This window comes from Watersipora subatra, chromosome 8, assembly GCF_963576615.1.
Source record: "Watersipora subatra chromosome 8, tzWatSuba1.1, whole genome shotgun sequence".
Classification (NCBI taxonomy): domain Eukaryota; kingdom Metazoa; phylum Bryozoa; class Gymnolaemata; order Cheilostomatida; family Watersiporidae; genus Watersipora; species Watersipora subatra.
Window position 1 is genome coordinate 25,734,263 of NC_088715.1, and position 21,605 is coordinate 25,755,867.

General features: G+C 38.6%; 16 non-coding genes across 16 annotated transcripts; all 16 read right to left on the reverse strand.

The window, feature by feature from the left end:
* Positions 1-3,015: 3,015 nt before the first annotated feature.
* On the reverse strand, positions 3,016-3,089 carry Trnan-auu (transfer RNA asparagine (anticodon AUU)). Its single transcript has one exon. It is a non-coding gene; the product is annotated as a tRNA-Asn (tRNA).
* A 257-nt stretch (positions 3,090-3,346) lies between these two features.
* Positions 3,347-3,420, reverse strand: Trnan-guu (transfer RNA asparagine (anticodon GUU)). The gene has a single exon. It is a non-coding gene; the product is annotated as a tRNA-Asn (tRNA).
* Positions 3,421-4,339: 919 nt separating this feature from the next.
* Positions 4,340-4,413, reverse strand: Trnan-guu (transfer RNA asparagine (anticodon GUU)). The gene has a single exon. It is a non-coding gene; the product is annotated as a tRNA-Asn (tRNA).
* A 258-nt stretch (positions 4,414-4,671) lies between these two features.
* Positions 4,672-4,745, reverse strand: Trnan-auu (transfer RNA asparagine (anticodon AUU)). The gene has a single exon. It is a non-coding gene; the product is annotated as a tRNA-Asn (tRNA).
* Positions 4,746-5,333: 588 nt separating this feature from the next.
* On the reverse strand, positions 5,334-5,407 carry Trnan-guu (transfer RNA asparagine (anticodon GUU)). The gene has a single exon. It is a non-coding gene; the product is annotated as a tRNA-Asn (tRNA).
* Positions 5,408-7,315: 1,908 nt separating this feature from the next.
* On the reverse strand, positions 7,316-7,389 carry Trnan-guu (transfer RNA asparagine (anticodon GUU)). Its single transcript has one exon. It is a non-coding gene; the product is annotated as a tRNA-Asn (tRNA).
* Positions 7,390-9,298: 1,909 nt separating this feature from the next.
* Positions 9,299-9,372, reverse strand: Trnan-guu (transfer RNA asparagine (anticodon GUU)). The gene has a single exon. It is a non-coding gene; the product is annotated as a tRNA-Asn (tRNA).
* A 258-nt stretch (positions 9,373-9,630) lies between these two features.
* On the reverse strand, positions 9,631-9,704 carry Trnan-auu (transfer RNA asparagine (anticodon AUU)). Its single transcript has one exon. It is a non-coding gene; the product is annotated as a tRNA-Asn (tRNA).
* A 588-nt stretch (positions 9,705-10,292) lies between these two features.
* Trnan-guu (transfer RNA asparagine (anticodon GUU)) lies at positions 10,293-10,366 on the reverse strand. The gene has a single exon. It is a non-coding gene; the product is annotated as a tRNA-Asn (tRNA).
* A 1,908-nt stretch (positions 10,367-12,274) lies between these two features.
* On the reverse strand, positions 12,275-12,348 carry Trnan-guu (transfer RNA asparagine (anticodon GUU)). The gene has a single exon. It is a non-coding gene; the product is annotated as a tRNA-Asn (tRNA).
* A 1,578-nt stretch (positions 12,349-13,926) lies between these two features.
* On the reverse strand, positions 13,927-14,000 carry Trnan-auu (transfer RNA asparagine (anticodon AUU)). The gene has a single exon. It is a non-coding gene; the product is annotated as a tRNA-Asn (tRNA).
* Positions 14,001-14,257: 257 nt separating this feature from the next.
* Trnan-guu (transfer RNA asparagine (anticodon GUU)) lies at positions 14,258-14,331 on the reverse strand. The gene has a single exon. It is a non-coding gene; the product is annotated as a tRNA-Asn (tRNA).
* A 919-nt stretch (positions 14,332-15,250) lies between these two features.
* On the reverse strand, positions 15,251-15,324 carry Trnan-guu (transfer RNA asparagine (anticodon GUU)). Its single transcript has one exon. It is a non-coding gene; the product is annotated as a tRNA-Asn (tRNA).
* Positions 15,325-15,582: 258 nt separating this feature from the next.
* Trnan-auu (transfer RNA asparagine (anticodon AUU)) lies at positions 15,583-15,656 on the reverse strand. Its single transcript has one exon. It is a non-coding gene; the product is annotated as a tRNA-Asn (tRNA).
* A 2,570-nt stretch (positions 15,657-18,226) lies between these two features.
* Positions 18,227-18,300, reverse strand: Trnan-guu (transfer RNA asparagine (anticodon GUU)). Its single transcript has one exon. It is a non-coding gene; the product is annotated as a tRNA-Asn (tRNA).
* A 1,578-nt stretch (positions 18,301-19,878) lies between these two features.
* Positions 19,879-19,952, reverse strand: Trnan-guu (transfer RNA asparagine (anticodon GUU)). The gene has a single exon. It is a non-coding gene; the product is annotated as a tRNA-Asn (tRNA).
* Between the last annotated feature and the right edge of the window lie 1,653 nt (positions 19,953-21,605).

Genomic DNA, 21,605 nt, shown 5'->3' on the forward strand with positions numbered 1-21,605 from the left:
AGTTTTCTTAGTGATTGTGCCAAAATTACAAGGGTTCATCCCTGGGTGGGCTTGAACCACCAACCTTTCGGTTAACAGCCGAACACGCTAACCGAATGCACCACAGAGACAAGATATCAAACTATTTAATCTGTGAAACGAGCATGACAACAAATCATTTGCTGGTTTTTAATACTATTTCCATTAAATCTAAAAACAATCATCAATGCCAGAAGTTCAACCACCAACTGTTCGGTCATCAACCGAACGTGCTACCGCCATGCACCCCAAAGAGAACATGGCAGAATACCTAATCTGTTAAACGAGCATGACAAAGTTTTAATTTCAAGAGTTATAATACTGACTGTGCCAAAATTATTAGGGCTCGTCACTGGGTGTGCTTGAACAACCAACTTTTCGATTAACAGCCGAATGCATTAACCGATATAGTGACAGAGACATCATATCAGACGATTGAATCTGTGAAACGAGCATGACAACAAGACATTTGCTGGTTTTAAATACTATTTCTATTAAAATTAAAAACAATCATCGATTCCAGAATTTCAACCACCAACTGTTCGGTCACCAACCGAACGTGCTACCGCCATGCACCACAAAGATAACATGGCAGAATACCTAATCTGTTAAACGAGCATGACAAAAGTTTTAAGTACAAGAGTTATAATACTGACTGTGCCAAAATTATTAGGGCTCGTCCCAGGGTGGGCTTGAACCACCCACTTTTCGATTAACAGCCGAATGCATTAACCGATTTAGTGACAGAGACATCGTATCAGACAATTGAATCTGTGAAACGAGCATGACAACAAATCATTTGCTGGTTTTTAATACTGTTTCTATTAAAATTAAAAACAATCATCAATGGCGGAAATTCAACTACCAACTGTTCGGTTAGCAAACGATCGTGCTACCGACATGCGCCAAAAAGACGAGATGTCAGAATATATTTAATCTGTGAAATGAGCAATACTAAAATTTATTTTCAAGAGTTATCATAGTGACTGTGCCAAAATTATAAGGGCTCGTCCCTGGGTGGGCTTGAACCACCAACCTTTCGGTTAACAGCCGAACGCACTAACCGATTGCACCACAGAGACAAGATATCAGACTATTTAATCTGTGAAACGAGCATGACAACAAATCATTTGCTGGTTTTTAATTCTATTTCCATTAAAATTAAAAACAATCGTCAATGCCAGAAGTTCAACCACCAACTGTTCGGTTACCAAACGATCGTGCTACCGACATGTGCCAAAAAGACGACATGTCAGAATATATTTAATCGTTGAAACGAGCAATGCTAAAAATTATTTTCAAGACTTACAATAGTGCATGTACCAAAATTATAAGGACTCGTCCCTGGGTGGGCTTGAACCACCAACCTTTCGGTTAACAGCCGAACGCGTTAACCGATTGCACCACACAGACAAGATATCAGACTATTTAACCTGTGAAACGAGCATGACAACAAATCATTTGCTGCTTTTTTATTACTGATTCTATTGAAATTAAAAACAATCGTCAATGCCAGAAGTTCAACCACCAACTGTTCGGTTACCAACCGAACGTGCTACCGCCATGCACCACAAAGACAACATGGCAGAATATATTTAATCTGTGAAATGAGCAACACTAAAATTTGTTTTCAAGAGTTTTCTTAGTGATTGTCCCAAAATTATAAGGGCTCATCCCTGGGTGGGCTTGAACCACCAACCTTTCGGTTAACAGCCGAACACACTAACCGAATGCACCACAGAGAAAAGATATCAGACTATTTAATCTGTGAAACGAGCATGACAACAAATCATTTGCTGGTTTTTAATACTGCTTCTATTAAAATTAAAAACAATCGTCAATAGCAGAAATTCAACTACCAACTGTTCGGTTAGCAAACGATCGTGCTACCGACATGGGCCAAAAAGACGAGATGTCAGAATATATTTAATCTGTGAAATGAGCAATACTAAAATTTATTTTCAAGAGTTATCAGAGTCACTGTGCCAAAATTATAAGGGCTCATCCCTGGGTGGGCTTGAACCACCAACCTTGCGCTTAACAGCCGAACGCACTAACCCATTGCAACACAGAGAAAAGATATCAGACTATTTAATCTGTGAAACGAGCATGACAACAAATCATTTGCTGGTTTTTAATACTGCTTCTATTAAAATTAAAAACAATCGTCAATAGCAGAAATTCAACTACCAACTGTTTGGTTACCAACCGAACGTGCTACCGCCATGCACCACAAAGATAACATGGCAGAATATATTTAATCTGTGAAATGAGCAACACTAAAATTTGTTTTCAAGAGTTTTCTTAGTGATTGTGCCAAAATTATAAGGGCTCATCCCTGGGTGGGCTTGAACCACCAACCTTTCGGTTAACAGCCGAACACGCTAACCGAATGCACCACAGAGAAAAGATATCAGACTATTTAATCTGTGAAACGAGCATGACAACAAATCATTTGCTGGTTTTTTAATACTGCTTCTATTAAAATTAAAAACAATCGTCAATAGCAGAAATTCAACTACCAACTGTTCGGTTAGCAAACGATCGTGCTACCAACATGCGCCAAAAAGACGAGATGTCAGAATATATTTAATATGTGAAATGAGCAATACTAAAATTTATTTTCAAGAGTTATCAGAGTCACTGTGCCAAAATTATAAGGGCTCATCCCTGGGTGGGCTTGAACCACCAACCTTTCGGTTAACAGCCGAACGCGCTAACCGATTGCACCACAGAGACAAGATATCAGACTATTTAATCTGTGAAATGAGCATGACAACAAATCATTTGCTGCTTTTTTAATACTATTTCCATTAAAATTAAAAACAATCGTCAATGGCGGAAATTCAACTACCAACTGTTCGGTTAGCAAACGATCGTGCTACCGACATGCGCCAAAAAGACGAGATGTCAGAATATATTTAATCTGTGAAATGAGCAATACTAAAATTTATTTTCAAGAGTTATCATAGTGACTGTGCCAAAATTATAAGGGCTCATCCCAGGGTGGGCTTGAACCACCAACCTTTCAGTTAATAGCCGAACGCACTAACCGATTGCACCACAGAGACAAGATATCAGACTATTTAATCTGTGAAACGAGCATGACAACAAATCATTTGCTGGTTTTTAATACTATTTCCATTAAAATTAAAAACAATCGTCAATGCCAGAAGTTCAACCACCAACTGTTCGATTACCAAACGATCGTGCTACCGACATGTGCCAAAAAGACGACATGTCAGAATATATTTAATCGTTGAAACGAGCAATGCTAAAAATTATTTTCAAGACTTACAATAGTGCATGTACCAAAATTATAAGGGCTCATCCCTGGGTGGGCTTGAACCACCAACCTTTCGGTTAACAGCCGAACGCGCTAACCGATTGCGCCACAGAGACAAGATATCAGACTATTTAATCTGTGAAACGAGCATGACAACAAGACATTTGCTGGTTTTAAATACTATTTCTATTAAAATTAAAAACAATCATCAATTCCAGAATTTCAACCACCAACTGTTCGGTCACCAACCGAACGTGCTACCGCCATGCACCCCAAAGATAACATTGCAGAATATATTTAATCTGTGAAATGAGCAACACTAAAATTTGTTTTCAAGAGTTTTCTTAGTGATTGTCCCAAAATTATAAGGGCTCATCCCTGGGTGGGCTTGAACCACCAACCTTTCGGTTAACAGCCGAACACACTAACCGAATGCACCACAGAGAAAAGATATCAGACTATTTAATCTGTGAAACGAGCATGACAACAAATCATTTGCTGGTTTTTAATACTGCTTCTATTAAAATTAAAAACAATCGTCAATAGCAGAAATTCAACTACCAACTGTTCGGTTAGCAAACGATCGTGCTACCGACATGGGCCAAAAAGACGAGATGTCAGAATATATTTAATCTGTGAAATGAGCAATACTAAAATTTATTTTCAAGAGTTATCAGAGTCACTGTGCCAAAATTATAAGGGCTCATCCCTGGGTGGGCTTGAACCACCAACCTTTCGCTTAACAGCCGAACGCACTAACCCATTGCAACACAGAGAAAAGATATCAGACTATTTAATCTGTGAAACGAGCATGACAACAAATCATTTGCTGGTTTTTAATACTGCTTCTATTCAAATTAAAAACAATCGTCAATAGCAGAAATTCAACTACCAACTGTTTGGTTACCAACCGAACGTGCTACCGCCATGCACCACAAAGATAACATGGCAGAATATATTTAATATGTGAAATGAGCAATACTAAAATTTATTTTCAAGAGTTATCAGAGTCACTGTGCCAAAATTATAAGGGCTCATCCCTGGGTGGGCTTGAACCACCAACCTTTCGGTTAACAGCCGAACGCGCTAACCGATTGCGCCACAGAGACAAGATATCAGACTATTTAATCTGTGAAACGAGCATGACAACAAATCATTTGCTGCTTTTTTAATACTATTTCCATTAACATTAAAAACAATCGTCAATGGCGGAAATTCAACTACCAACTGTTCGGTTAGCAAACGATCGTGCTACCGACATGCGCCAAAAAGACGAGATGTCAGAATATATTTAATCTGTGAAATGAGCAATACTAAAATTTATTTTCAAGAGTTATCATAGTGACTGTGCCAAAATTATAAGGGCTCATCCCTGGGTGGGCTTGAACCACCAACCTTTCAGTTAATAGCCGAACGCACTTACCGATTGCACCACAGAGACAAGATATCAGACTATTTAATCTGTGAAACGAGCATGACAACAAATCATTTGCTGGTTTTTAATACTATTTCCATTAAAATTAAAAACAATCGTCAATGCCAGAAGTTCAACCACCAACTGTTCGGTTACCAAACGATCGTGCTACCTACATGTGCCAAAAAGACGACATGTCAGAATATATTTAATCGTTGAAACGAGCAATGCTAAAAATTATTTTCAAGACTTACAATAGTGCATGTACGGAAATTATAAGGACTCGTGCCTGGGTGGGCTTGAACCACCAATCTTTCGGTTAACAGCCGAACGCGCTAACCGATTGCGCCACAGAGACAAGATATCAGACTATTTAATCTGTGAAACGAGCGTGACAACAAATCATTTGCTTCTTTTTAATACTATTTCTATTAAAATTAAAAACAACCGTCAATGGCAGAAATTCCACTACCAACTGTTCGGTTAGCAAACGATCGTGCTACCGACAAGCGCCAAAAAAACGAGATGTCAGAATATATTTAATCTGTGAAATGAGCAATACTAAAATTTATTTTCAAGAGTTATCATAGTGACTGTGCCAAAATTATAAGTGCTCGTCCCTGGGTGGGCTTGAACCACCAACCTTTCGGTTAACAGCCGAACGCGCTAACCGATTGCGCCACAGAGACAAGATATCAGACTATTCAATCTGTGAAACGAGCATGACAACAAAGCATTTGCTAGTTTTTAATACTATTTCCATTAAAATTAAAAACAATCGTCAATGCCAGAAGTTCAACCACCAACTGTTCGGTGACCAAACGATCGTGCTACCGACATGTGCCAAAAAGACGACATGTCAGAATATATTTAATCGTTGAAACAAGCAATGCTAAAAATTATTTTCAAGACTTACAATAGTGAATGTACCAAAATTATAAGGGCTCATCCCTGGGTAGGCTTGAACCACCAACCTTTCGGTTAACAGCCGAACGCACTAACCGATTGCACCACAGAGACAAGATATCAGACTATTTAATCTGTGAAACGAGCATGACAACAAATCATTTCCTGGTTTTTAATACTATTTCCATTAAAATTAAAAACAATCATCAATGCCACAAGTTCAACCACCAACTGTTCGGTTACCAACCGAACGTGCTACCGACATGCACCACAAAGATAACATGGCAGAATATATTTAATCTGTGAAATGAGCAACACTAAAATTTGTTTTTAAGAGTTTTCTTAGTGATTGTGCCAAAATTATAAGGGCTCATCCCTGGGTGGGCTTGAACCACCAACCTTTCGGTTAACAGCCGAACACGCTAACCGAATGCACCACAGAGACAAGATATCAGACTATTTAATCTGTGAAACGAGCATGACAACAAATCATGTGCTGGTTTTTAATACTGCTTCTATTAAAATTAAAAACAATCATCAATGCCAGAAGTTCAACCACCAACTGTTCGGTTACCAACCGAATGTGCTACCGCCATGCACAACAAAGATAACATGGCAGAATATATTTAATCGCTGAAACGAGCAACGCTAAAAATTATTTTCAAGACTTACAATAGTGCATGTACCAAAATTATAAGGACTCGTCCCTGGGTGGGCTTGAACCACCAACCTTTCGATCAAAAGCCGAACGCACTAACCGATTGCACCACAGAGACAAGATATCAGACTATTTAATCTGTGAAACGAGCATGCAACAAGACATTTGCTGGTTTTTAATACTGCTTCTATTAAAATTAAAAACAATCGTCAATAGCAGAAATTCAACTACCAGCTGTTCGGTTAGCAAACGATCGTGCTACCAACATGCGCCAAAAAAACGAGATGTCAGAATATATTTAATCGCTGAAACGAGCAACGCTAAAAATTATTTTCAAGACTTACAATAGTGCATGTACCAAAATTATAAGGACTCGTCCCTGAGTGGGCTTGAACCACCAACCTTTCGATTAAAAGCCGAACGCACTAACCGATTGCACCACAGAGACAAGATATCAGACTATTTAATCTGTGAAACGAGCATGCAACAAGACATTTGCTGGTTTTAAATACTATTTCTATTAAAATTAAAAACAATCATCAATTCCAGAATTTCAACCACCAACTGTTCGGTCACCAACCGAACGTGCTACCGCCATGCACCCCAAAGATAACATGGCAGAATACCTAATCTGTTAAACGAGCATGACAAAGTTTTAATTTCAAGAGTTATAATACTGACTGCGCCAAAATTATTAGGGCTCGTCACTGGGTGTGCTTGAACCACCAACTTTTCGATTAACAGCCGAATGCATTAACCGATTTAGTGACAGAGACATCATATCAGACGATTGAATCTGTGAAATGAGCATGACAACAAATCATGTGCTGGTTTTTAATACTGCTTCTATTAAAATTAAAAACAATCGTCAATGGCGGAAATTCAACTACCAACTGTTCGGTTAGCAAACGATCGTGCTACCGACATGCGCCAAAAAGACGAGATGTCAGAATATATTTATTCTGTGAAATGAGCAATACTAAAATTTATTTTCAAGAGTTATCATAGTGACTGTGCCAAAATTATAAGGGCTCATCCCTGGGTGGGCTTGAACCACCAACCTTTCGGTTAACAGCCGAACGCGCTAACCGATTGCGCCACAGAGACAAGATATCAGACTATTTAATCTGTGAAACGAGCATGACAACAAATCATTTGCTGGTTTTTAATACTATTTCCATCAAAATTAAAAACAATCGTCAATGCCAGAAGTTCAACCACCAATTGTTCGATTACCAAACGATCGTGCTACCGACATGTGCCAAAAAGACGACATGTCAGAATATATTTAATCGTTGAAACGAGCAATGCTAAAAATTATTTTCAAGACTTACAATAGTGCATGTACCAAAATTATAAGGGCTCGTCCCTGGGTGGGCTTGAACCACCAACCTTTCGGTTAACAGCCGAACGCGCTAACCGATTGCACCACACAGACAAGCTATCAGACTATTTAACCTGTGAAACGAGCATGACAACAAATCATTTGCTGCTTTTTTAATACTGCTTCTATTGAAATTAAAAACAATAGTCAATGCCAGAAGTTCAACCACCAACTGTTCGGTTACCAAACGATCGTGCTACCGACATGTGCCAAAAAAACGACATGTCAGAATATATTTAATCGTTGAAACGAGCAATGCTAAAAATTATTTTCAAGACATACAATAGTGCATGTACCAAAATTATAAGGGCTCGTCCCTGGGTGGGCTTGAACGATCAACCTTTCGGTTAACAACCGAACGCACTAACCGATTGCGCCACAGTGACAAGATATCAGACTATTTAATCTGTGAAACGAGCATGACAACAAATCATTTGCTGGTTTTTAATACTATTTCCATTAAAATTAAAAACAATCGTCAATGCCAGAAGTTCAACCACCAACTGTTCGGTTACCAAACGATCGTGCTACCTACATGTGCCAAAAAGACGACATGTCAGAATATATTTAATCGTTGAAACGAGCAATGCTAAAAATTATTTTCGAGACTTACAATAGTGCATGTACCAAAATTATAAGGGCTCATCCCTGGGTGGGCTTGAACCACCAACCTTTCGGTTAACAGCCGAACGCACTAACCGATTGCACCACAGAGACAAGATATCAGACTATTTAACCTGTGAAACGAGCATGACAACAAATCATTTGCTGGTTTTTAATACTATTTCTATTAAAATTAAAAACAATCGTCAATGCCAGAAGTTCAACCACCAACTGTTCGGTTACCAAACGATCGTGCTACGGACATGTGCCAAAAAGACTGTCAGAATATATTTAATCGTTGAAACGAGCAATGCTAAAAATTATTTTCAAGACTTACAATAGTGCATGTACGGAAATTATAAGGACTCGTGCATGGGTGGGCTTGAACCACCAATCTTTCGGTTAACAGCCGAACGCGCTAACCGATTGCGCCACAGAGACAAGATATCAGACTATTTAATCTGTGAAACAAGCATGACAACAAATCATTTGCTGGTTTTTAATACTATTTCTATTAAAATTAAAAACAATCGTCAATGGCAGAAATTCAACTACCAACTGTTCGGTTAGCAAACGATCGTGCTACCGACATGGGCCAAAAAGACGAGATGTCAGAATATATTTAATCTGTGAAATGAGCAATACTAAAATTTATTTTCAAGAGTTATCAGAGTCACTGTGCCAAAATTATAAGGGCTCATCCCTGGGTGGGCTTGAACCACCAACCTTTCGCTTAACAGCCGAACGCACTAACCCATTGCAACACAGAGAAAAGATATCAGACTATTTAATCTGTGAAACGAGCATGACAACAAATCATTTGCTGGTTTTTAATACTGCTTCTATTCAAATTAAAAACAATCGTCAATAGCAGAAATTCAACTACCAACTGTTTGGTTACCAACCGAACGTGCTACCGCCATGCACCACAAAGATAACATGGCAGAATATATTTAATATGTGAAATGAGCAATACTAAAATTTATTTTCAAGAGTTATCAGAGTCACTGTGCCAAAATTATAAGGGCTCATCCCTGGGTGGGCTTGAACCACCAACCTTTCGGTTAACAGCCGAACGCGCTAACCGATTGCGCCACAGAGACAAGATATCAGACTATTTAATCTGTGAAACGAGCATGACAACAAATCATTTGCTGCTTTTTTAATACTATTTCCATTAACATTAAAAACAATCGTCAATGGCGGAAATTCAACTACCAACTGTTCGGTTAGCAAACGATCGTGCTACCGACATGCGCCAAAAAGACGAGATGTCAGAATATATTTAATCTGTGAAATGAGCAATACTAAAATTTATTTTCAAGAGTTATCATAGTGACTGTGCCAAAATTATAAGGGCTCATCCCTGGGTGGGCTTGAACCACCAACCTTTCAGTTAATAGCCGAACGCACTTACCGATTGCACCACAGAGACAAGATATCAGACTATTTAATCTGTGAAACGAGCATGACAACAAATCATTTGCTGGTTTTTAATACTATTTCCATTAAAATTAAAAACAATCGTCAATGCCAGAAGTTCAACCACCAACTGTTCGGTTACCAAACGATCGTGCTACCTACATGTGCCAAAAAGACGACATGTCAGAATATATTTAATCGTTGAAACGAGCAATGCTAAAAATTATTTTCAAGACTTACAATAGTGCATGTACGGAAATTATAAGGACTCGTGCCTGGGTGGGCTTGAACCACCAATCTTTCGGTTAACAGCCGAACGCGCTAACCGATTGCGCCACAGAGACAAGATATCAGACTATTTAATCTGTGAAACGAGCGTGACAACAAATCATTTGCTTCTTTTTAATACTATTTCTATTAAAATTAAAAACAACCGTCAATGGCAGAAATTCCACTACCAACTGTTCGGTTAGCAAACGATCGTGCTACCGACAAGCGCCAAAAAAACGAGATGTCAGAATATATTTAATCTGTGAAATGAGCAATACTAAAATTTATTTTCAAGAGTTATCATAGTGACTGTGCCAAAATTATAAGTGCTCGTCCCTGGGTGGGCTTGAACCACCAACCTTTCGGTTAACAGCCGAACGCGCTAACCGATTGCGCCACAGAGACAAGATATCAGACTATTCAATCTGTGAAACGAGCATGACAACAAAGCATTTGCTAGTTTTTAATACTATTTCCATTAAAATTAAAAACAATCGTCAATGCCAGAAGTTCAACCACCAACTGTTCGGTGACCAAACGATCGTGCTACCGACATGTGCCAAAAAGACGACATGTCAGAATATATTTAATCGTTGAAACAAGCAATGCTAAAAATTATTTTCAAGACTTACAATAGTGAATGTACCAAAATTATAAGGGCTCATCCCTGGGTAGGCTTGAACCACCAACCTTTCGGTTAACAGCCGAACGCACTAACCGATTGCACCACAGAGACAAGATATCAGACTATTTAATCTGTGAAACGAGCATGACAACAAATCATTTCCTGGTTTTTAATACTATTTCCATTAAAATTAAAAACAATCATCAATGCCACAAGTTCAACCACCAACTGTTCGGTTACCAACCGAACGTGCTACCGACATGCACCACAAAGATAACATGGCAGAATATATTTAATCTGTGAAATGAGCAACACTAAAATTTGTTTTTAAGAGTTTTCTTAGTGATTGTGCCAAAATTATAAGGGCTCATCCCTGGGTGGGCTTGAACCACCAACCTTTCGGTTAACAGCCGAACACGCTAACCGAATGCACCACAGAGACAAGATATCAGACTATTTAATCTGTGAAACGAGCATGACAACAAATCATGTGCTGGTTTTTAATACTGCTTCTATTAAAATTAAAAACAATCATCAATGCCAGAAGTTCAACCACCAACTGTTCGGTTACCAACCGAATGTGCTACCGCCATGCACAACAAAGATAACATGGCAGAATATATTTAATCGCTGAAACGAGCAACGCTAAAAATTATTTTCAAGACTTACAATAGTGCATGTACCAAAATTATAAGGACTCGTCCCTGGGTGGGCTTGAACCACCAACCTTTCGATCAAAAGCCGAACGCACTAACCGATTGCACCACAGAGACAAGATATCAGACTATTTAATCTGTGAAACGAGCATGCAACAAGACATTTGCTGGTTTTTAATACTGCTTCTATTAAAATTAAAAACAATCGTCAATAGCAGAAATTCAACTACCAGCTGTTCGGTTAGCAAACGATCGTGCTACCAACATGCGCCAAAAAAACGAGATGTCAGAATATATTTAATCGCTGAAACGAGCAACGCTAAAAATTATTTTCAAGACTTACAATAGTGCATGTACCAAAATTATAAGGACTCGTCCCTGAGTGGGCTTGAACCACCAACCTTTCGATTAAAAGCCGAACGCACTAACCGATTGCACCACAGAGACAAGATATCAGACTATTTAATCTGTGAAACGAGCATGCAACAAGACATTTGCTGGTTTTAAATACTATTTCTATTAAAATTAAAAACAATCATCAATTCCAGAATTTCAACCACCAACTGTTCGGTCACCAACCGAACGTGCTACCGCCATGCACCCCAAAGATAACATGGCAGAATACCTAATCTGTTAAACGAGCATGACAAAGTTTTAATTTCAAGAGTTATAATACTGACTGCGCCAAAATTATTAGGGCTCGTCACTGGGTGTGCTTGAACCACCAACTTTTCGATTAACAGCCGAATGCATTAACCGATTTAGTGACAGAGACATCATATCAGACGATTGAATCTGTGAAATGAGCATGACAACAAATCATGTGCTGGTTTTTAATACTGCTTCTATTAAAATTAAAAACAATCGTCAATGGCGGAAATTCAACTACCAACTGTTCGGTTAGCAAACGATCGTGCTACCGACATGCGCCAAAAAGACGAGATGTCAGAATATATTTATTCTGTGAAATGAGCAATACTAAAATTTATTTTCAAGAGTTATCATAGTGACTGTGCCAAAATTATAAGGGCTCATCCCTGGGTGGGCTTGAACCACCAACCTTTCGGTTAACAGCCGAACGCGCTAACCGATTGCGCCACAGAGACAAGATATCAGACTATTTAATCTGTGAAACGAGCATGACAACAAATCATTTGCTGGTTTTTAATACTATTTCCATCAAAATTAAAAACAATCGTCAATGCCAGAAGTTCAACCACCAATTGTTCGATTACCAAACGATCGTGCTACCGACATGTGCCAAAAAGACGACATGTCAGAATATATTTAATCGTTGAAACGAGCAATGCTAAAAATTATTTTCAAGACTTACAATAGTGCATGTACCAAAATTATAAGGGCTCGTCCCTGGGTGGGCTTGAACCACCAACCTTTCGGTTAACAGCCGAACGCGCTAACCGATTGCACCACACAGACAAGCTATCAGACTATTTAACCTGTGAAACGAGCATGACAACAAATCATTTGCTGCTTTTTTAATACTGCTTCTATTGAAATTAAAAACAATAGTCAATGCCAGAAGTTCAACCACCAACTGTTCGGTTACCAAACGATCGTGCTACCGACATGTGCCAAAAAAACGACATGTCAGAATATATTTAATCGTTGAAACGAGCAATGCTAAAAATTATTTTCAAGACATACAATAGTGCATGTACCAAAATTATAAGGGCTCGTCCCTGGGTGGGCTTGAACGATCAACCTTTCGGTTAACAACCGAACGCACTAACCGATTGCGCCACAGTGACAAGATATCAGACTATTTAATCTGTGAAACGAGCATGACAACAAATCATTTGCTGGTTTTTAATACTATTTCCATTAAAATTAAAAACAATCGTCAATGCCAGAAGTTCAACCACCAACTGTTCGGTTACCAAACGATCGTGCTACCTACATGTGCCAAAAAGACGACATGTCAGAATATATTTAATCGTTGAAACGAGCAATGCTAAAAATTATTTTCGAGACTTACAATAGTGCATGTACCAAAATTATAAGGGCTCATCCCTGGGTGGGCTTGAACCACCAACCTTTCGGTTAACAGCCGAACGCACTAACCGATTGCACCACAGAGACAAGATATCAGACTATTTAACCTGTGAAACGAGCATGACAACAAATCATTTGCTGGTTTTTAATACTATTTCTATTAAAATTAAAAACAATCGTCAATGCCAGAAGTTCAACCACCAACTGTTCGGTTACCAAACGATCGTGCTACGGACATGTGCCAAAAAGACTGTCAGAATATATTTAATCGTTGAAACGAGCAATGCTAAAAATTATTTTCAAGACTTACAATAGTGCATGTACGGAAATTATAAGGACTCGTGCATGGGTGGGCTTGAACCACCAATCTTTCGGTTAACAGCCGAACGCGCTAACCGATTGCGCCACAGAGACAAGATATCAGACTATTTAATCTGTGAAACAAGCATGACAACAAATCATTTGCTGGTTTTTAATACTATTTCTATTAAAATTAAAAACAATCGTCAATGGCAGAAATTCAACTACCAACTGTTCGGTTAGCAAACGATCGTGCTACCGACATGCGCCAAAAAGACGAGATGTCAGAATATATTTAATCTGTGAAATGAGCAATACTAAAATTTATTTTCAAGAGTTATCATAGTGACTGTGCCAAAATTATAAGGGCTCATCCCAGGGTGGGCTTGAACCACCAACCTTTCAGTTAATAGCCGAACGCACTAACCGATTGCACCACAGAGACAAGATATCAGACTATTTAATCTGTGAAACGAGCATGACAACAAATCATTTGCTGGTTTTTAATACTATTTCCATTAAAATTAAAAACAATCGTCAATGCCAGAAGTTCAACCACCAACTGTTCGATTACCAAACGATCGTGCTACCGACATGTGCCAAAAAGACGACATGTCAGAATATATTTAATCGTTGAAACGAGCAATGCTAAAAATTATTTTCAAGACTTACAATAGTGCATGTACCAAAATTATAAGGGCTCATCCCTGGGTGGGCTTGAACCACCAACCTTTCGGTTAACAGCCGAACGCGCTAACCGATTGCGCCACAGAGACAAGATATCAGACTATTTAATCTGTGAAACGAGCATGACAACAAGACATTTGCTGGTTTTAAATACTATTTCTATTAAAATTAAAAACAATCATCAATTCCAGAATTTCAACCACCAACTGTTCGGTCACCAACCGAACGTGCTACCGCCATGCACCCCAAAGATAACATTGCAGAATATATTTAATCTGTGAAATGAGCAACACTAAAATTTGTTTTCAAGAGTTTTCTTAGTGATTGTCCCAAAATTATAAGGGCTCATCCCTGGGTGGGCTTGAACCACCAACCTTTCGGTTAACAGCCGAACACACTAACCGAATGCACCACAGAGAAAAGATATCAGACTATTTAATCTGTGAAACGAGCATGACAACAAATCATTTGCTGGTTTTTAATACTGCTTCTATTAAAATTAAAAACAATCGTCAATAGCAGAAATTCAACTACCAACTGTTCGGTTAGCAAACGATCGTGCTACCGACATGGGCCAAAAAGACGAGATGTCAGAATATATTTAATCTGTGAAATGAGCAATACTAAAATTTATTTTCAAGAGTTATCAGAGTCACTGTGCCAAAATTATAAGGGCTCATCCCTGGGTGGGCTTGAACCACCAACCTTTCGCTTAACAGCCGAACGCACTAACCCATTGCAACACAGAGAAAAGATATCAGACTATTTAATCTGTGAAACGAGCATGACAACAAATCATTTGCTGGTTTTTAATACTGCTTCTATTCAAATTAAAAACAATCGTCAATAGCAGAAATTCAACTACCAACTGTTTGGTTACCAACCGAACGTGCTACCGCCATGCACCACAAAGATAACATGGCAGAATATATTTAATATGTGAAATGAGCAATACTAAAATTTATTTTCAAGAGTTATCAGAGTCACTGTGCCAAAATTATAAGGGCTCATCCCTGGGTGGGCTTGAACCACCAACCTTTCGGTTAACAGCCGAACGCGCTAACCGATTGCGCCACAGAGACAAGATATCAGACTATTTAATCTGTGAAACGAGCATGACAACAAATCATTTGCTGCTTTTTTAATACTATTTCCATTAACATTAAAAACAATCGTCAATGGCGGAAATTCAACTACCAACTGTTCGGTTAGCAAACGATCGTGCTACCGACATGCGCCAAAAAGACGAGATGTCAGAATATATTTAATCTGTGAAATGAGCAATACTAAAATTTATTTTCAAGAGTTATCATAGTGACTGTGCCAAAATTATAAGGGCTCATCCCTGGGTGGGCTTGAACCACCAACCTTTCAGTTAATAGCCGAACGCACTAACCGATTGCACCACAGAGACAAGATATCAGACTATTTAATCTGTGAAACGAGCATGACAACAAATCATTTGCTGGTTTTTAATACTATTTCCATTAAAATTAAAAACAATCGTCAATGCCAGAAGTTCAACCACCAACTGTTCGGTTACCAAACGATCGTGCTACCTACATGTGCCAAAAAGACGACATGTCAGAATATATTTAATCGTTGAAACGAGCAATGCTAAAAATTATTTTCAAGACTTACAATAGTGCATGTACGGAAATTATAAGGACTCGTGCCTGGGTGGGCTTGAACCACCAATCTTTCGGTTAACAGCCGAACGCGCTAACCGATTGCGCCACAGAGACAAGATATCAGACTATTTAATCTGTGAAACGAGCGTGACAACAAATCATTTGCTTCTTTTTAATACTATTTCTATTAAAATTAAAAACAACCGTCAATGGCAGAAATTCCACTACCAACTGTTCGGTTAGCAAACGATCGTGCTACCGACAAGCGCCAAAAAAACGAGATGTCAGAATATATTTAATCTGTGAAATGAGCAATACTAAAATTTATTTTCAAGAGTTATCATAGTGACTGTGCCAAAATTATAAGTGCTCGTCCCTGGGTGGGCTTGAACCACCAACCTTTCGGTTAACAGCCGAACGCGCTAACCGATTGCGCAACAGAGACAAGATATCAGACTATTCAATCTGTGAAACGAGCATGACAACAAAGCATTTGCTAGTTTTTAATACTATTTCCATTAAAATTAAAAACAATCGTCAATGCCAGAAGTTCAACCACCAACTGTTCGGTGACCAAACGATCGTGCTACCGACATGTGCCAAAAAGACGACATGTCAGAATATATTTAATCGTTGAAACAAGCAATGCTAAAAATTATTTTCAAGACTTACAATAGTGAATGTACCAAAATTATAAGGGCTCATCCCTGGGTAGGCTTGAACCACCAACCTTTCGGTTAACAGCCGAACGCACTAACCGATTGCACCACAGAGACAAGATATCAGACTATTTAATCTGTGAAACGAGCATGACAACAAATCATTTCCTGGTTTTTAATACTATTTCCATTAAAATTAAAAACAATCATCAATGCCACAAGTTCAACCACCAACTGTTCGGTTACCAACCGAACGTGCTACCGACATGCACCACAAAGATAACATGGCAGAATATATTTAATCTGTGAAATGAGCAACACTAAAATTTGTTTTTAAGAGTTTTCTTAGTGATTGTGCCAAAATTATAAGGGCTCATCCCTGGGTGGGCTTGAACCACCAACCTTTCGGTTAACAGCCGAACACGCTAACCGAATGCACCACAGAGACAAGATATCAGACTATTTAATCTGTGAAACGAGCATGACAACAAATCATGTGCTGGTTTTTAATACTGCTTCTATTAAAATTAAAAACAATCATCAATGCCAGAAGTTCAACCACCAACTGTTCGGTTACCAACCGAATGTGCTACCGCCATGCACCACAAAGATAACATGGCAGAATATATTTAATCGCTGAAACGAGCAACGCTAAAAATTATTTTCAAGACTTACAATAGTGCATGTACCAAAATTATAAGGACTCGTCCCTGGGTGGGCTTGAACCACCAACCTTTCGATCAAAAGCCGAACGCACTAACCGATTGCACCACAGAGACAAGATATCAGACTATTTAATCTGTGAAACGAGCATGCAACAAGACATTTGCTGGTTTTTAATACTGCTTCTATTAAAATTAAAAACAATCGTCAATAGCAGAAATTCAACTACCAGCTGTTCGGTTAGCAAACGATCGTGCTACCAACATGCGCCAAAAAAACGAGATGTCAGAATATATTTAATCGCTGAAACGAGCAACGCTAAAAATTATTTTCAAGACTTACAATAGTGCATGTACCAAAATTATAAGGACTCGTCCCTGAGTGGGCTTGAACCACCAACCTTTCGATTAAAAGCCGAACGCACTAACCGATTGCACCACAGAGACAAGATATCAGACTATTTAATCTGTGAAACGAGCATGCAACAAGACATTTGCTGGTTTTAAATACTATTTCTATTAAAATTAAAAACAATCATCAATTCCAGAATTTCAACCACCAACTGTTCGGTCACCAACCGAACGTGCTACCGCCATGCACCCCAAAGATAACATGGCAGAATACCTAATCTGTTAAACGAGCATGACAAAGTTTTAATTTCAAGAGTTATAATACTGACTGCGCCAAAATTATTAGGGCTCGTCACTGGGTGTGCTTGAACCACCAACTTTTCGATTAACAGCCGAATGCATTAACCGATTTAGTGACAGAGACATCATATCAGACGATTGAATCTGTGAAATGAGCATGACAACAAATCATGTGCTGGTTTTTAATACTGCTTCTATTAAAATTAAAAACAATCGTCAATGGCGGAAATTCAACTACCAACTGTTCGGTTAGCAAACGATCGTGCTACCGACATGCGCCAAAAAGACGAGATGTCAGAATATATTTATTCTGTGAAATGAGCAATACTAAAAGTTATTTTCAAGAGTTATCATAGTGACTGTGCCAAAATTATAAGGGCTCATCCCTGGGTGGGCTTGAACCACCAACCTTTCGGTTAACAGCCGAACGCGCTAACCGATTGCGCCACAGAGACAAGATATCAGACTATTTAATCTGTGAAACGAGCATGACAACAAATCATTTGCTGGTTTTTAATACTATTTCCATCAAAATTAAAAACAATCGTCAATGCCAGAAGTTCAACCACCAATTGTTCGATTACCAAACGATCGTGCTACCGACATGTGCCAAAAAGACGACATGTCAGAATATATTTAATCGTTGAAACGAGCAATGCTAAAAATTATTTTCAAGACTTACAATAGTGCATGTACCAAAATTATAAGGGCTCGTCCCTGGGTGGGCTTGAACCACCAACCTTTCGGTTAACAGCCGAACGCGCTAACCGATTGCACCACACAGACAAGCTATCAGACTATTTAACCTGTGAAACGAGCATGACAACAAATCATTTGCTGCTTTTTTAATACTGCTTCTATTGAAATTAAAAACAATAGTCAATGCCAGAAGTTCAACCACCAACTGTTCGGTTACCAAACGATCGTGCTACCGACATGTGCCAAAAAAACGACATGTCAGAATATATTTAATCGTTGAAACGAGCAATGCTAAAAATTATTTTCAAGACATACAATAGTGCATGTACCAAAATTATAAGGGCTCGTCCCTGGGTGGGCTTGAACGATCAACCTTTCGGTTAACAACCGAACGCACTAACCGATTGCGCCACAGTGACAAGATATCAGACTATTTAATCTGTGAAACGAGCATGACAACAAATCATTTGCTGGTTTTTAATACTATTTCCATTAAAATTAAAAACAATCGTCAATGCCAGAAGTTCAACCACCAACTGTTCGGTTACCAAACGATCGTGCTACCTACATGTGCCAAAAAGACGACATGTCAGAATATATTTAATCGTTGAAACGAGCAATGCTAAAAATTATTTTCAAGACTTACAATAGTGCATGTACCAAAATTATAAGGGCTCATCCCTGGGTGGGCTTGAACCACCAACCTTTCGGTTAACAGCCGAACGCACTAACCGATTGCACCACAGAGACAAGATATCAGACTATTTAACCTGTGAAACGAGCATGACAACAAATCATTTGCTGGTTTTTAATACTATTTCTATTAAAATTAAAAACAATCGTCAATGCCAGAAGTTCAACCACCAACTGTTCGGTTACCAAACGATCGTGCTACGGACATGTGCCAAAAAGACTGTCAGAATATATTTAATCGTTGAAACGAGCAATGCTAAAAATTATTTTCAAGACTTACAATAGTGCATGTACGGAAATTATAAGGACTCGTGCATGGGTGGGCTTGAACCACCAATCTTTCGGTTAACAGCCGAACGCGCTAACCGATTGCGCCACAGAGACAAGATATCAGACTATTTAATCTGTGAAACGAGCGTGACAACAAATCATTTGCTTCTTTTTAATACTATTTCTATTAAAATTAAAAACAACCGTCAATGGCAGAAATTCCACTACCAACTGTTCGGTTAGCAAACGATCGTGCTACCGACAAGCGCCAAAAAAACGAGATGTCAGAATATATTTAATCTGTGAAATGAGCAATACTAAAATTTATTTTCAAGAGTTATCATAGTGACTGTGCCAAAATTATAAGTGCTCGTCCCTGGGTGGGCTTGAACCACCAACCTTTCGGTTAACAGCCGAACGCGCTAACCGATTGCGCCACAGAGACAAGATATCAGACTATTCAATCTGTGAAACGAGCATGACAACAAAGCATTTGCTAGTTTTTAATACTATTTCCATTAAAATTAAAAACAATCGTCAATGCCAGAAGTTCAACCACCAACTGTTCGGTGACCAAACGATCGTGCTACCGACATGTGCCAAAAAGACGACATGTCAGAATATATTTAATCGTTGAAACAAGCAATGCTAAAAATTATTTTCAAGACTTACAATAGTGCATGTACCAAAATTATAAGGGCTCATCCCTGGGTAGGCTTGAACCACCAACCTTTCGGTTAACAGCCGAACGCACTAACCGATTGCACCACAGAGACAAGATATCAGACTATTTAATCTGTGAAACGAGCATGACAACAAATCATTTCCTGGTTTTTAATACTATTTCCATTAAAATTAAAAACAATCATCAATGCCACAAGTTCAACCACCAACTGTTCGGTTACCAACCGAACGTGCTACCGACATGCACCACAAAGATAACATGGCAGAATATATTTAATCTGTGAAATGAGCAACACTAAAATTTGTTTTTAAGAGTTTTCTTAGTGATTGTGCCAAAATTATAAGGGCTCATCCCTGGGTGGGCTTGAACCACCAACCTTTCGGTTAACAGCCGAACACGCTAACCGAATGCACCACAGAGACAAGATATCAGACTATTTAATCTGTGAAACGAGCATGACAACAAATCATTTGCTGGTTTTTAATACTGCTTCTATTAAAATTAAAAACAATCGTCAATAGCAGAAATTCAACTACCAGCTGTTCGGTTAGCAAACGATCGTGCTACCGACATGCGCCAAAAAGACGAGATGTCAGAATATATTTAATCGCTGAAACGAGCAACGCTAAAAATTATTTTCTAGACTTACAATAGTGCATGTACCAAAATTATAAGGACTCGTCCTTGGGTGGGCTTGAACCACCAACCTTTCGATTAAAAGCCAAACGCACTAACCGATTGCACCACAGAGACAAGATATCAGACTATTTAATCTGTGAAACGAGCATGACAACAAGACATTTGCTGGTTTTAAATACTATTTCTATTAAAAATAAAAACAATCATCAATTCCAGAATTTCAACCACCAACTGTTCGGTCACCAACCGAACGTGCTACCGCCATGCACCCCAAAGATAACATGGCAGAATACCTAATCTGTTAAACGAGCATGACAAAGTTTTAATTTCAAGAGTTATAATACTGACTGCGCCAAAATTATTAGGGCTCGTCACTGGGTGTGCTTGAACCACCAACTTTTCGATTAACAGCCGAATGCATTAACCGATTTAGTGACAGAGACATCATATCAGACGATTGAATCTGTGAAACGAGCATGACAACAAATCATGTGCTGGTTTTTAATACTGCTTCTATTAAAATTAAAAACAATCATCAATGCCAGAAGTTCAACCACCAACTGTTCGGTTACCAACCGAATGTGCTACCGCCATGCACCACAAAGATAACATGGCAGAATATATTTAATCTGTGAAATGAGCAACACTAAAATTTGTTTTCAAGAGTTTTCTTAGTGATTGTGCCAAAATTATAAGGGCTCATCCCTGGGTGAGCTTGAACCACCAACCTTTCGGTTAACAGCCGAACACGCTAACCAAATGCACCACAGAGAC